The sequence below is a fragment of the Schistocerca americana genome, unplaced genomic scaffold, assembly GCF_021461395.2.
Source record: "Schistocerca americana isolate TAMUIC-IGC-003095 unplaced genomic scaffold, iqSchAmer2.1 HiC_scaffold_908, whole genome shotgun sequence".
NCBI classification, from domain to species: domain Eukaryota; kingdom Metazoa; phylum Arthropoda; class Insecta; order Orthoptera; family Acrididae; genus Schistocerca; species Schistocerca americana.
The window spans coordinates 14,890-27,657 of record NW_025726684.1 but is presented as its reverse complement, the minus strand read 5'-3'; the positions used below and the strand labels follow the sequence as shown (position 1 = coordinate 27,657).

Below are 12,768 nucleotides of genomic sequence, written 5' to 3'. Positions count from 1 at the left end.
GAAACTTTCCTCGCAGCAATCCCGTATCTCCGATTTCATCACTTCATCTTGAACACCAACGTCTTCCAAGGAACCATACCGAGAAGTTTACGGTTTTCAACTGAATGGGCAGTGCAACAATTCGTCTTTTCTGTTTGCAAGCAGCACCGTTTATTTATAGCTGATGAAGCTCGCCGAAGAAGGCAAACTTGGAGAGCGCAAGGCCGGGCTATAAGGGGAGTTGGGAGGCCCGAAAAAAAAAAAAAAAAAAAAAAAAAAAACAAAAAAAAAAAAAAAAAAAAAAAAAAAAAAAAAAAAAAAAAAAATAAAAAAAAAAAAAAAAGAAAAAAAAAAAAAAAAAAAGAAAAAAAAAAAAAAAAAAAAAAAAAAAAAAAAAAATAAAGAAAAAAAAAAACAAAAAAAAAAAAAAAAAGTTGCCACTTTTTACGTCTCATTTTTGTGCCGTTGCGGTGTGTTCTCGTGGAGTGGGACGCAGCTCTTGTGACGCGCGTGTTGTGTAGGTAGCGTGGCCGAGCGGTCTAAGGCGCTGGTTTCAGGCACCATTCTCTTCGGAGGCGTGGGTTCGAATCCCACAGCTGCCAAACGTGTAATGTTTCCTGTGTCGAAGGCAGATGCACTCATTGCCCGCAAAGGAAACAGCACAACAAGGCGTGAGCGTCTGCTTGGTGAATTGTCGTAGAACAGTGCGTGGTGCAACGACAGGATTTTCAGGCACCTTTTGCTCTCATCATTGCTGGCGTTCGTCTCCACGAAATGCGTCCGGAGCACGCCGTTCTATAACGCGAGAGGGTGGATTTTTTACAGTTGTCGTCAGTCAACCGTGGGTGGCTGCTGCGTTCGCTGGAAAGAGCACTGCCGTCGTTATCCGGTGTGGTCTAGTGGCTAGGATACCTGGCTCTCACCCAGGAGGCCCGGGTTCGATTCCCGGTACCGGAATTGCGCGTTTTTATTGCTCCTCTTATGCGACTTGTCTCGACTTTGCTCGACTGACGCTACGCTGACGCGTGCAGAAAGCTACGTTAAGTATGACTCGCGGCAACACCTGACGGCGAGAGAGATGCGGCGTCTATCCACTTGTTATCGAGCCACATACCGGTACCTGTAGTCAAGAGGCTTGGAGGACTGCAAGACATTGCCACGGAGGTGAATGCAGCTAACCACTGTAGTTAGTGTCCTGACAGCGCAGGCACGTTCATTTGCTCGTATACATGTGATGGAGACCGTGTCTGACACTGCTGTGGCGTACACCTTGGCCTAGGCTTTGCTGGGTATCGCCACTTGCATTCGAGCCAGCTGCCTTCGCGTGCGCCTCCGTGGCCATGGCCGTGATCGTCTAGTGGTTAGGACATTGCGTTGTGGCCGCAATAACCCAGGTTCGAATCCTGGTCACGGCAATTTTGAAAGTTTTGCCTTGCTGCCGTTGCAATGACGAGTACTCGAAATGACAGTACTCTGTTGATTTTTTCACTCGTGTTCCGCAGGCCGCAGTTTGCACTACCACTTCATCCCCAACACGTAATGTCGCCTCCCAGAGCGCAGACGTCCGCTGCTCTCTGTAGTCGAAAAGGGCAGTTGTTTGAAGTGCGATGGATGAGCAGCCAGTCCCAGCAGAACAGGAAGCTGTGGCGTGCACTGTTTGTACAAATGCTAGGAACACTGGCGCACCAAGCAGCGCATGTAGCGTGGCCGAGCGCTTTAAGGCGCTGGTTTAAGGCACCAGTATCTCTGTAGGCGCGGTTTCGAATCCCGTAGCTGCCGGCGGTTTTGCTGTGATCGCGTTAACCTGGCGCTTTTTCTTCAAGTGTAACCTCCTTGAGCTCACATATGTTTGATACATGGAGCATTCTAGCTCCGCCTGACAGTTACAGCTACGATACTTTAGTGGTTACGGAAGGCCCAGGTTCGAAACCTGGTCACGGTACGAAAACGTCTCTTGACGCTGTCTCCTTAACTGCGACAGCTACAGACAAGTGGCGTCGCTACCATACGGCGGGCACGGCTTTTTCTTGCTGTGGATGGCCTAAAGAGACGCTTCCAGTGGGAGAGCAGTGGAAATACATGGCACGGCGATTGCCAAGATACTTCCATTTCGAAGTGATCTTTGTAGTACAAAGGAAACGTTTTGCCGCTGCTGCCCCAACGGTAACGTGGCCGAGCGGTCTAAGGCGCTGGTTTTAGGCACCAGTCTCTTCGGAGGCGTGGGTTCGAATCCCACCGTTGCCACTTTTTACGTCTCATTTTTGTGCCGTTGCGGTGTGTTCTCGTGGAGTGGGACGCAGCTCTTGTGACGCGCGTGTTGTGTAGGTAGCGTGGCCGAGCGGTCTAAGGCGCTGGTTTCAGGCACCATTCTCTTCGGAGGCGTGGGTTCGAATCCCACAGCTGCCAAACGTGTAATGTTTCCTGTGTCGAAGGCAGATGCACTCATTGCCCGCAAAGGAAACAGCACAACAAGGCGTGAGCGTCTGCTTGGTGAATTGTCGTAGAACAGTGCGTGGTGCAACGACAGGATTTTCAGGCACCTTTTGCTCTCATCATTGCTGGCGTTCGTCTCCACGAAATGCGTCCGGAGCACGCCGTTCTATAACGCGAGAGGGTGGATTTTTTACAGTTGTCGTCAGTCAACCGTGGGTGGCTGCTGCGTTCGCTGGAAAGAGCACTGCCGTCGTTATCCGGTGTGGTCTAGTGGCTAGGATACCTGGCTCTCACCCAGGAGGCCCGGGTTCGATTCCCGGTACCGGAATTGCGCGTTTTTATTGCTCCTCTTATGCGACTTGTCTCGACTTTGCTCGACTGACGCTACGCTGACGCGTGCAGAAAGCTACGTTAAGTATGACTCGCGGCAACACCTGACGGCGAGAGAGATGCGGCGTCTATCCACTTGTTATCGAGCCACATACCGGTACCTGTAGTCAAGAGGCTTGGAGGACTGCAAGACATTGCCACGGAGGTGAATGCAGCTAACCACTGTAGTTAGTGTCCTGACAGCGCAGGCACGTTCATTTGCTCGTATACATGTGATGGAGACCGTGTCTGACACTGCTGTGGCGTACACCTTGGCCTAGGCTTTGCTGGGTATCGCCACTTGCATTCGAGCCAGCTGCCTTCGCGTGCGCCTCCGTGGCCATGGCCGTGATCGTCTAGTGGTTAGGACATTGCGTTGTGGCCGCAATAACCCAGGTTCGAATCCTGGTCACGGCAATTTTGAAAGTTTTGCCTTGCTGCCGTTGCAATGACGAGTACTCGAAATGACAGTACTCTGTTGATTTTTTCACTCGTGTTCCGCAGGCCGCAGTTTGCACTACCACTTCATCCCCAACACGTAATGTCGCCTCCCAGAGCGCAGACGTCCGCTGCTCTCTGTAGTCGAAAAGGGCAGTTGTTTGAAGTGCGATGGATGAGCAGCCAGTCCCAGCAGAACAGGAAGCTGTGGCGTGCACTGTTTGTACAAATGCTAGGAACACTGGCGCACCAAGCAGCGCATGTAGCGTGGCCGAGCGCTTTAAGGCGCTGGTTTAAGGCACCAGTATCTCTGTAGGCGCGGTTTCGAATCCCGTAGCTGCCGGCGGTTTTGCTGTGATCGCGTTAACCTGGCGCTTTTTCTTCAAGTGTAACCTCCTTGAGCTCACATATGTTTGATACATGGAGCATTCTAGCTCCGCCTGACAGTTACAGCTACGATACTTTAGTGGTTACGGAAGGCCCAGGTTCGAAACCTGGTCACGGTACGAAAACGTCTCTTGACGCTGTCTCCTTAACTGCGACAGCTACAGACAAGTGGCGTCGCTACCATACGGCGGGCACGGCTTTTTCTTGCTGTGGATGGCCTAAAGAGACGCTTCCAGTGGGAGAGCAGTGGAAATACATGGCACGGCGATTGCCAAGATACTTCCATTTCGAAGTGATCTTTGTAGTACAAAGGAAACGTTTTGCCGCTGCTGCCCCAACGGTAACGTGGCCGAGCGGTCTAAGGCGCTGGTTTTAGGCACCAGTCTCTTCGGAGGCGTGGGTTCGAATCCCACCGTTGCCACTTTTTACGTCTCATTTTTGTGCCGTTGCGGTGTGTTCTCGTGGAGTGGGACGCAGCTCTTGTGACGCGCGTGTTGTGTAGGTAGCGTGGCCGAGCGGTCTAAGGCGCTGGTTTCAGGCACCATTCTCTTCGGAGGCGTGGGTTCGAATCCCACAGCTGCCAAACGTGTAATGTTTCCTGTGTCGAAGGCAGATGCACTCATTGCCCGCAAAGGAAACAGCACAACAAGGCGTGAGCGTCTGCTTGGTGAATTGTCGTAGAACAGTGCGTGGTGCAACGACAGGATTTTCAGGCACCTTTTGCTCTCATCATTGCTGGCGTTCGTCTCCACGAAATGCGTCCGGAGCACGCCGTTCTATAACGCGAGAGAGTGGATTTTTTACAGTTGTCGTCAGTCAACCGTGGGTGGCTGCTGCGTTCGCTGGAAAGAGCACTGCCGTCGTTATCCGGTGTGGTCTAGTGGCTAGGATACCTGGCTCTCACCCAGGAGGCCCGGGTTCGATTCCCGGTACCGGAATTGCGCGTTTTTATTGCTCCTCTTATGCGACTTGTCTCGACTTTGCTCGACTGACGCTACGCTGACGCGTGCAGAAAGCTACGTTAAGTATGACTCGCGGCAACACCTGACGGCGAGAGAGATGCGGCGTCTATCCACTTGTTATCGAGCCACATACCGGTACCTGTAGTCAAGAGGCTTGGAGGACTGCAAGACATTGCCACGGAGGTGAATGCAGCTAACCACTGTAGTTAGTGTCCTGACAGCGCAGGCACGTTCATTTGCTCGTATACATGTGATGGAGACCGTGTCTGACACTGCTGTGGCGTACACCTTGGCCTAGGCTTTGCTGGGTATCGCCACTTGCATTCGAGCCAGCTGCCTTCGCGTGCGCCTCCGTGGCCATGGCCGTGATCGTCTAGTGGTTAGGACATTGCGTTGTGGCCGCAATAACCCAGGTTCGAATCCTGGTCACGGCAATTTTGAAAGTTTTGCCTTGCTGCCGTTGCAATGACGAGTACTCGAAATGACAGTACTCTGTTGATTTTTTCACTCGTGTTCCGCAGGCCGCAGTTTGCACTACCACTTCATCCCCAACACGTAATGTCGCCTCCCAGAGCGCAGACGTCCGCTGCTCTCTGTAGTCGAAAAGGGCAGTTGTTTGAAGTGCGATGGATGAGCAGCCAGTCCCAGCAGAACAGGAAGCTGTGGCGTGCACTGTTTGTACAAATGCTAGGAACACTGGCGCACCAAGCAGCGCATGTAGCGTGGCCGAGCGCTTTAAGGCGCTGGTTTAAGGCACCAGTATCTCTGTAGGCGCGGTTTCGAATCCCGTAGCTGCCGGCGGTTTTGCTGTGATCGCGTTAACCTGGCGCTTTTTCTTCAAGTGTAACCTCCTTGAGCTCACATATGTTTGATACATGGAGCATTCTAGCTCCGCCTGACAGTTACAGCTACGATACTTTAGTGGTTACGGAAGGCCCAGGTTCGAAACCTGGTCACGGTACGAAAACGTCTCTTGACGCTGTCTCCTTAACTGCGACAGCTACAGACAAGTGGCGTCGCTACCATACGGCGGGCACGGCTTTTTCTTGCTGTGGATGGCCTAAAGAGACGCTTCCAGTGGGAGAGCAGTGGAAATACATGGCACGGCGATTGCCAAGATACTTCCATTTCGAAGTGATCTTTGTAGTACAAAGGAAACGTTTTGCCGCTGCTGCCCCAACGGTAACGTGGCCGAGCGGTCTAAGGCGCTGGTTTTAGGCACCAGTCTCTTCGGAGGCGTGGGTTCGAATCCCACCGTTGCCACTTTTTACGTCTCATTTTTGTGCCGTTGCGGTGTGTTCTCGTGGAGTGGGACGCAGCTCTTGTGACGCGCGTGTTGTGTAGGTAGCGTGGCCGAGCGGTCTAAGGCGCTGGTTTCAGGCACCATTCTCTTCGGAGGCGTGGGTTCGAATCCCACAGCTGCCAAACGTGTAATGTTTCCTGTGTCGAAGGCAGATGCACTCATTGCCCGCAAAGGAAACAGCACAACAAGGCGTGAGCGTCTGCTTGGTGAATTGTCGTAGAACAGTGCGTGGTGCAACGACAGGATTTTCAGGCACCTTTTGCTCTCATCATTGCTGGCGTTCGTCTCCACGAAATGCGTCCGGAGCACGCCGTTCTATAACGCGAGAGGGTGGATTTTTTACAGTTGTCGTCAGTCAACCGTGGGTGGCTGCTGCGTTCGCTGGAAAGAGCACTGCCGTCGTTATCCGGTGTGGTCTAGTGGCTAGGATACCTGGCTCTCACCCAGGAGGCCCGGGTTCGATTCCCGGTACCGGAATTGCGCGTTTTTATTGCTCCTCTTATGCGACTTGTCTCGACTTTGCTCGACTGACGCTACGCTGACGCGTGCAGAAAGCTACGTTAAGTATGACTCGCGGCAACACCTGACGGCGAGAGAGATGCGGCGTCTATCCACTTGTTATCGAGCCACATACCGGTACCTGTAGTCAAGAGGCTTGGAGGACTGCAAGACATTGCCACGGAGGTGAATGCAGCTAACCACTGTAGTTAGTGTCCTGACAGCGCAGGCACGTTCATTTGCTCGTATACATGTGATGGAGACCGTGTCTGACACTGCTGTGGCGTACACCTTGGCCTAGGCTTTGCTGGGTATCGCCACTTGCATTCGAGCCAGCTGCCTTCGCGTGCGCCTCCGTGGCCATGGCCGTGATCGTCTAGTGGTTAGGACATTGCGTTGTGGCCGCAATAACCCAGGTTCGAATCCTGGTCACGGCAATTTTGAAAGTTTTGCCTTGCTGCCGTTGCAATGACGAGTACTCGAAATGACAGTACTCTGTTGATTTTTTCACTCGTGTTCCGCAGGCCGCAGTTTGCACTACCACTTCATCCCCAACACGTAATGTCGCCTCCCAGAGCGCAGACGTCCGCTGCTCTCTGTAGTCGAAAAGGGCAGTTGTTTGAAGTGCGATGGATGAGCAGCCAGTCCCAGCAGAACAGGAAGCTGTGGCGTGCACTGTTTGTACAAATGCTAGGAACACTGGCGCACCAAGCAGCGCATGTAGCGTGGCCGAGCGCTTTAAGGCGCTGGTTTAAGGCACCAGTATCTCTGTAGGCGCGGTTTCGAATCCCGTAGCTGCCGGCGGTTTTGCTGTGATCGCGTTAACCTGGCGCTTTTTCTTCAAGTGTAACCTCCTTGAGCTCACATATGTTTGATACATGGAGCATTCTAGCTCCGCCTGACAGTTACAGCTACGATACTTTAGTGGTTACGGAAGGCCCAGGTTCGAAACCTGGTCACGGTACGAAAACGTCTCTTGACGCTGTCTCCTTAACTGCGACAGCTACAGACAAGTGGCGTCGCTACCATACGGCGGGCACGGCTTTTTCTTGCTGTGGATGGCCTAAAGAGACGCTTCCAGTGGGAGAGCAGTGGAAATACATGGCACGGCGATTGCCAAGATACTTCCATTTCGAAGTGATCTTTGTAGTACAAAGGAAACGTTTTGCCGCTGCTGCCCCAACGGTAACGTGGCCGAGCGGTCTAAGGCGCTGGTTTTAGGCACCAGTCTCTTCGGAGGCGTGGGTTCGAATCCCACCGTTGCCACTTTTTACGTCTCATTTTTGTGCCGTTGCGGTGTGTTCTCGTGGAGTGGGACGCAGCTCTTGTGACGCGCGTGTTGTGTAGGTAGCGTGGCCGAGCGGTCTAAGGCGCTGGTTTCAGGCACCATTCTCTTCGGAGGCGTGGGTTCGAATCCCACAGCTGCCAAACGTGTAATGTTTCCTGTGTCGAAGGCAGATGCACTCATTGCCCGCAAAGGAAACAGCACAACAAGGCGTGAGCGTCTGCTTGGTGAATTGTCGTAGAACAGTGCGTGGTGCAACGACAGGATTTTCAGGCACCTTTTGCTCTCATCATTGCTGGCGTTCGTCTCCACGAAATGCGTCCGGAGCACGCCGTTCTATAACGCGAGAGAGTGGATTTTTTACAGTTGTCGTCAGTCAACCGTGGGTGGCTGCTGCGTTCGCTGGAAAGAGCACTGCCGTCGTTATCCGGTGTGGTCTAGTGGCTAGGATACCTGGCTCTCACCCAGGAGGCCCGGGTTCGATTCCCGGTACCGGAATTGCGCGTTTTTATTGCTCCTCTTATGCGACTTGTCTCGACTTTGCTCGACTGACGCTACGCTGACGCGTGCAGAAAGCTACGTTAAGTATGACTCGCGGCAACACCTGACGGCGAGAGAGATGCGGCGTCTATCCACTTGTTATCGAGCCACATACCGGTACCTGTAGTCAAGAGGCTTGGAGGACTGCAAGACATTGCCACGGAGGTGAATGCAGCTAACCACTGTAGTTAGTGTCCTGACAGCGCAGGCACGTTCATTTGCTCGTATACATGTGATGGAGACCGTGTCTGACACTGCTGTGGCGTACACCTTGGCCTAGGCTTTGCTGGGTATCGCCACTTGCATTCGAGCCAGCTGCCTTCGCGTGCGCCTCCGTGGCCATGGCCGTGATCGTCTAGTGGTTAGGACATTGCGTTGTGGCCGCAATAACCCAGGTTCGAATCCTGGTCACGGCAATTTTGAAAGTTTTGCCTTGCTGCCGTTGCAATGACGAGTACTCGAAATGACAGTACTCTGTTGATTTTTTCACTCGTGTTCCGCAGGCCGCAGTTTGCACTACCACTTCATCCCCAACACGTAATGTCGCCTCCCAGAGCGCAGACGTCCGCTGCTCTCTGTAGTCGAAAAGGGCAGTTGTTTGAAGTGCGATGGATGAGCAGCCAGTCCCAGCAGAACAGGAAGCTGTGGCGTGCACTGTTTGTACAAATGCTAGGAACACTGGCGCACCAAGCAGCGCATGTAGCGTGGCCGAGCGCTTTAAGGCGCTGGTTTAAGGCACCAGTATCTCTGTAGGCGCGGTTTCGAATCCCGTAGCTGCCGGCGGTTTTGCTGTGATCGCGTTAACCTGGCGCTTTTTCTTCAAGTGTAACCTCCTTGAGCTCACATATGTTTGATACATGGAGCATTCTAGCTCCGCCTGACAGTTACAGCTACGATACTTTAGTGGTTACGGAAGGCCCAGGTTCGAAACCTGGTCACGGTACGAAAACGTCTCTTGACGCTGTCTCCTTAACTGCGACAGCTACAGACAAGTGGCGTCGCTACCATACGGCGGGCACGGCTTTTTCTTGCTGTGGATGGCCTAAAGAGACGCTTCCAGTGGGAGAGCAGTGGAAATACATGGCACGGCGATTGCCAAGATACTTCCATTTCGAAGTGATCTTTGTAGTACAAAGGAAACGTTTTGCCGCTGCTGCCCCAACGGTAACGTGGCCGAGCGGTCTAAGGCGCTGGTTTTAGGCACCAGTCTCTTCGGAGGCGTGGGTTCGAATCCCACCGTTGCCACTTTTTACGTCTCATTTTTGTGCCGTTGCGGTGTGTTCTCGTGGAGTGGGACGCAGCTCTTGTGACGCGCGTGTTGTGTAGGTAGCGTGGCCGAGCGGTCTAAGGCGCTGGTTTCAGGCACCATTCTCTTCGGAGGCGTGGGTTCGAATCCCACAGCTGCCAAACGTGTAATGTTTCCTGTGTCGAAGGCAGATGCACTCATTGCCCGCAAAGGAAACAGCACAACAAGGCGTGAGCGTCTGCTTGGTGAATTGTCGTAGAACAGTGCGTGGTGCAACGACAGGATTTTCAGGCACCTTTTGCTCTCATCATTGCTGGCGTTCGTCTCCACGAAATGCGTCCGGAGCACGCCGTTCTATAACGCGAGAGAGTGGATTTTTTACAGTTGTCGTCAGTCAACCGTGGGTGGCTGCTGCGTTCGCTGGAAAGAGCACTGCCGTCGTTATCCGGTGTGGTCTAGTGGCTAGGATACCTGGCTCTCACCCAGGAGGCCCGGGTTCGATTCCCGGTACCGGAATTGCGCGTTTTTATTGCTCCTCTTATGCGACTTGTCTCGACTTTGCTCGACTGACGCTACGCTGACGCGTGCAGAAAGCTACGTTAAGTATGACTCGCGGCAACACCTGACGGCGAGAGAGATGCGGCGTCTATCCACTTGTTATCGAGCCACATACCGGTACCTGTAGTCAAGAGGCTTGGAGGACTGCAAGACATTGCCACGGAGGTGAATGCAGCTAACCACTGTAGTTAGTGTCCTGACAGCGCAGGCACGTTCATTTGCTCGTATACATGTGATGGAGACCGTGTCTGACACTGCTGTGGCGTACACCTTGGCCTAGGCTTTGCTGGGTATCGCCACTTGCATTCGAGCCAGCTGCCTTCGCGTGCGCCTCCGTGGCCATGGCCGTGATCGTCTAGTGGTTAGGACATTGCGTTGTGGCCGCAATAACCCAGGTTCGAATCCTGGTCACGGCAATTTTGAAAGTTTTGCCTTGCTGCCGTTGCAATGACGAGTACTCGAAATGACAGTACTCTGTTGATTTTTTCACTCGTGTTCCGCAGGCCGCAGTTTGCACTACCACTTCATCCCCAACACGTAATGTCGCCTCCCAGAGCGCAGACGTCCGCTGCTCTCTGTAGTCGAAAAGGGCAGTTGTTTGAAGTGCGATGGATGAGCAGCCAGTCCCAGCAGAACAGGAAGCTGTGGCGTGCACTGTTTGTACAAATGCTAGGAACACTGGCGCACCAAGCAGCGCATGTAGCGTGGCCGAGCGCTTTAAGGCGCTGGTTTAAGGCACCAGTATCTCTGTAGGCGCGGTTTCGAATCCCGTAGCTGCCGGCGGTTTTGCTGTGATCGCGTTAACCTGGCGCTTTTTCTTCAAGTGTAACCTCCTTGAGCTCACATATGTTTGATACATGGAGCATTCTAGCTCCGCCTGACAGTTACAGCTACGATACTTTAGTGGTTACGGAAGGCCCAGGTTCGAAACCTGGTCACGGTACGAAAACGTCTCTTGACGCTGTCTCCTTAACTGCGACAGCTACAGACAAGTGGCGTCGCTACCATACGGCGGGCACGGCTTTTTCTTGCTGTGGATGGCCTAAAGAGACGCTTCCAGTGGGAGAGCAGTGGAAATACATGGCACGCGCGATTGCCAAGATACTTCCATTTCGAAGTGATCTTTGTAGTACAAAGGAAACGTTTTGCCGCTGCTGCCCCAACGGTAACGTGGCCGAGCGGTCTAAGGCGCTGGTTTTAGGCACCAGTCTCTTCGGAGGCGTGGGTTCGAATCCCACCGTTGCCACTTTTTACGTCTCATTTTTGTGCCGTTGCGGTGTGTTCTCGTGGAGTGGGACGCAGCTCTTGTGACGCGCGTGTTGTGTAGGTAGCGTGGCCGAGCGGTCTAAGGCGCTGGTTTCAGGCACCATTCTCTTCGGAGGCGTGGGTTCGAATCCCACAGCTGCCAAACGTGTAATGTTTCCTGTGTCGAAGGCAGATGCACTCATTGCCCGCAAAGGAAACAGCACAACAAGGCGTGAGCGTCTGCTTGGTGAATTGTCGTAGAACAGTGCGTGGTGCAACGACAGGATTTTCAGGCACCTTTTGCTCTCATCATTGCTGGCGTTCGTCTCCACGAAATGCGTCCGGAGCACGCCGTTCTATAACGCGAGAGAGTGGATTTTTTACAGTTGTCGTCAGTCAACCGTGGGTGGCTGCTGCGTTCGCTGGAAAGAGCACTGCCGTCGTTATCCGGTGTGGTCTAGTGGCTAGGATACCTGGCTCTCACCCAGGAGGCCCGGGTTCGATTCCCGGTACCGGAATTGCGCGTTTTTATTGCTCCTCTTATGCGACTTGTCTCGACTTTGCTCGACTGACGCTACGCTGACGCGTGCAGAAAGCTACGTTAAGTATGACTCGCGGCAACACCTGACGGCGAGAGAGATGCGGCGTCTATCCACTTGTTATCGAGCCACATACCGGTACCTGTAGTCAAGAGGCTTGGAGGACTGCAAGACATTGCCACGGAGGTGAATGCAGCTAACCACTGTAGTTAGTGTCCTGACAGCGCAGGCACGTTCATTTGCTCGTATACATGTGATGGAGACCGTGTCTGACACTGCTGTGGCGTACACCTTGGCCTAGGCTTTGCTGGGTATCGCCACTTGCATTCGAGCCAGCTGCCTTCGCGTGCGCCTCCGTGGCCATGGCCGTGATCGTCTAGTGGTTAGGACATTGCGTTGTGGCCGCAATAACCCAGGTTCGAATCCTGGTCACGGCAATTTTGAAAGTTTTGCCTTGCTGCCGTTGCAATGACGAGTACTCGAAATGACAGTACTCTGTTGATTTTTTCACTCGTGTTCCGCAGGCCGCAGTTTGCACTACCACTTCATCCCCAACACGTAATGTCGCCTCCCAGAGCGCAGACGTCCGCTGCTCTCTGTAGTCGAAAAGGGCAGTTGTTTGAAGTGCGATGGATGAGCAGCCAGTCCCAGCAGAACAGGAAGCTGTGGCGTGCACTGTTTGTACAAATGCTAGGAACACTGGCGCACCAAGCAGCGCATGTAGCGTGGCCGAGCGCTTTAAGGCGCTGGTTTAAGGCACCAGTATCTCTGTAGGCGCGGTTTCGAATCCCGTAGCTGCCGGCGGTTTTGCTGTGATCGCGTTAACCTGGCGCTTTTTCTTCAAGTGTAACCTCCTTGAGCTCACATATGTTTGATACATGGAGCATTCTAGCTCCGCCTGACAGTTACAGCTACGATACTTTAGTGGTTACGGAAGGCCCAGGTTCGAAACCTGGTCACGGTACGAAAACGTCTCTTGACGCTGT

The 12,768-nt window shown here is 53.2% G+C and overlaps 27 non-coding genes across 27 annotated transcripts; all 27 read left to right on the top strand.

The window, feature by feature from the left end:
• Positions 1–499: 499 nt before the first annotated feature.
• On the top strand, positions 500–581 carry Trnal-cag. The gene has a single exon. It is a non-coding gene; the product is annotated as a tRNA-Leu (tRNA).
• A 283-nt stretch (positions 582–864) lies between these two features.
• On the top strand, positions 865–936 carry Trnae-cuc. The gene has a single exon. It is a non-coding gene; the product is annotated as a tRNA-Glu (tRNA).
• Positions 937–1,322: 386 nt separating this feature from the next.
• Positions 1,323–1,394, top strand: Trnah-gug. The gene has a single exon. It is a non-coding gene; the product is annotated as a tRNA-His (tRNA).
• Positions 1,395–2,141: 747 nt separating this feature from the next.
• On the top strand, positions 2,142–2,223 carry Trnal-uag. The gene has a single exon. It is a non-coding gene; the product is annotated as a tRNA-Leu (tRNA).
• An 80-nt stretch (positions 2,224–2,303) lies between these two features.
• Positions 2,304–2,385, top strand: Trnal-cag. Its single transcript has one exon. It is a non-coding gene; the product is annotated as a tRNA-Leu (tRNA).
• Positions 2,386–2,668: 283 nt separating this feature from the next.
• Trnae-cuc lies at positions 2,669–2,740 on the top strand. The gene has a single exon. It is a non-coding gene; the product is annotated as a tRNA-Glu (tRNA).
• A 386-nt stretch (positions 2,741–3,126) lies between these two features.
• Trnah-gug lies at positions 3,127–3,198 on the top strand. Its single transcript has one exon. It is a non-coding gene; the product is annotated as a tRNA-His (tRNA).
• A 747-nt stretch (positions 3,199–3,945) lies between these two features.
• On the top strand, positions 3,946–4,027 carry Trnal-uag. Its single transcript has one exon. It is a non-coding gene; the product is annotated as a tRNA-Leu (tRNA).
• An 80-nt stretch (positions 4,028–4,107) lies between these two features.
• Trnal-cag lies at positions 4,108–4,189 on the top strand. Its single transcript has one exon. It is a non-coding gene; the product is annotated as a tRNA-Leu (tRNA).
• Positions 4,190–4,472: 283 nt separating this feature from the next.
• On the top strand, positions 4,473–4,544 carry Trnae-cuc. Its single transcript has one exon. It is a non-coding gene; the product is annotated as a tRNA-Glu (tRNA).
• A 386-nt stretch (positions 4,545–4,930) lies between these two features.
• Trnah-gug lies at positions 4,931–5,002 on the top strand. The gene has a single exon. It is a non-coding gene; the product is annotated as a tRNA-His (tRNA).
• Positions 5,003–5,749: 747 nt separating this feature from the next.
• Positions 5,750–5,831, top strand: Trnal-uag. Its single transcript has one exon. It is a non-coding gene; the product is annotated as a tRNA-Leu (tRNA).
• Positions 5,832–5,911: 80 nt separating this feature from the next.
• Trnal-cag lies at positions 5,912–5,993 on the top strand. Its single transcript has one exon. It is a non-coding gene; the product is annotated as a tRNA-Leu (tRNA).
• Positions 5,994–6,276: 283 nt separating this feature from the next.
• Positions 6,277–6,348, top strand: Trnae-cuc. Its single transcript has one exon. It is a non-coding gene; the product is annotated as a tRNA-Glu (tRNA).
• A 386-nt stretch (positions 6,349–6,734) lies between these two features.
• On the top strand, positions 6,735–6,806 carry Trnah-gug. Its single transcript has one exon. It is a non-coding gene; the product is annotated as a tRNA-His (tRNA).
• A 747-nt stretch (positions 6,807–7,553) lies between these two features.
• Positions 7,554–7,635, top strand: Trnal-uag. The gene has a single exon. It is a non-coding gene; the product is annotated as a tRNA-Leu (tRNA).
• Positions 7,636–7,715: 80 nt separating this feature from the next.
• On the top strand, positions 7,716–7,797 carry Trnal-cag. Its single transcript has one exon. It is a non-coding gene; the product is annotated as a tRNA-Leu (tRNA).
• A 283-nt stretch (positions 7,798–8,080) lies between these two features.
• Positions 8,081–8,152, top strand: Trnae-cuc. The gene has a single exon. It is a non-coding gene; the product is annotated as a tRNA-Glu (tRNA).
• Positions 8,153–8,538: 386 nt separating this feature from the next.
• On the top strand, positions 8,539–8,610 carry Trnah-gug. Its single transcript has one exon. It is a non-coding gene; the product is annotated as a tRNA-His (tRNA).
• A 747-nt stretch (positions 8,611–9,357) lies between these two features.
• Positions 9,358–9,439, top strand: Trnal-uag. The gene has a single exon. It is a non-coding gene; the product is annotated as a tRNA-Leu (tRNA).
• An 80-nt stretch (positions 9,440–9,519) lies between these two features.
• Positions 9,520–9,601, top strand: Trnal-cag. The gene has a single exon. It is a non-coding gene; the product is annotated as a tRNA-Leu (tRNA).
• Positions 9,602–9,884: 283 nt separating this feature from the next.
• Trnae-cuc lies at positions 9,885–9,956 on the top strand. Its single transcript has one exon. It is a non-coding gene; the product is annotated as a tRNA-Glu (tRNA).
• A 386-nt stretch (positions 9,957–10,342) lies between these two features.
• On the top strand, positions 10,343–10,414 carry Trnah-gug. The gene has a single exon. It is a non-coding gene; the product is annotated as a tRNA-His (tRNA).
• Positions 10,415–11,162: 748 nt separating this feature from the next.
• On the top strand, positions 11,163–11,244 carry Trnal-uag. Its single transcript has one exon. It is a non-coding gene; the product is annotated as a tRNA-Leu (tRNA).
• Positions 11,245–11,324: 80 nt separating this feature from the next.
• Positions 11,325–11,406, top strand: Trnal-cag. Its single transcript has one exon. It is a non-coding gene; the product is annotated as a tRNA-Leu (tRNA).
• Positions 11,407–11,689: 283 nt separating this feature from the next.
• Trnae-cuc lies at positions 11,690–11,761 on the top strand. Its single transcript has one exon. It is a non-coding gene; the product is annotated as a tRNA-Glu (tRNA).
• A 386-nt stretch (positions 11,762–12,147) lies between these two features.
• Positions 12,148–12,219, top strand: Trnah-gug. The gene has a single exon. It is a non-coding gene; the product is annotated as a tRNA-His (tRNA).
• Positions 12,220–12,768: the final 549 nt, after the last annotated feature.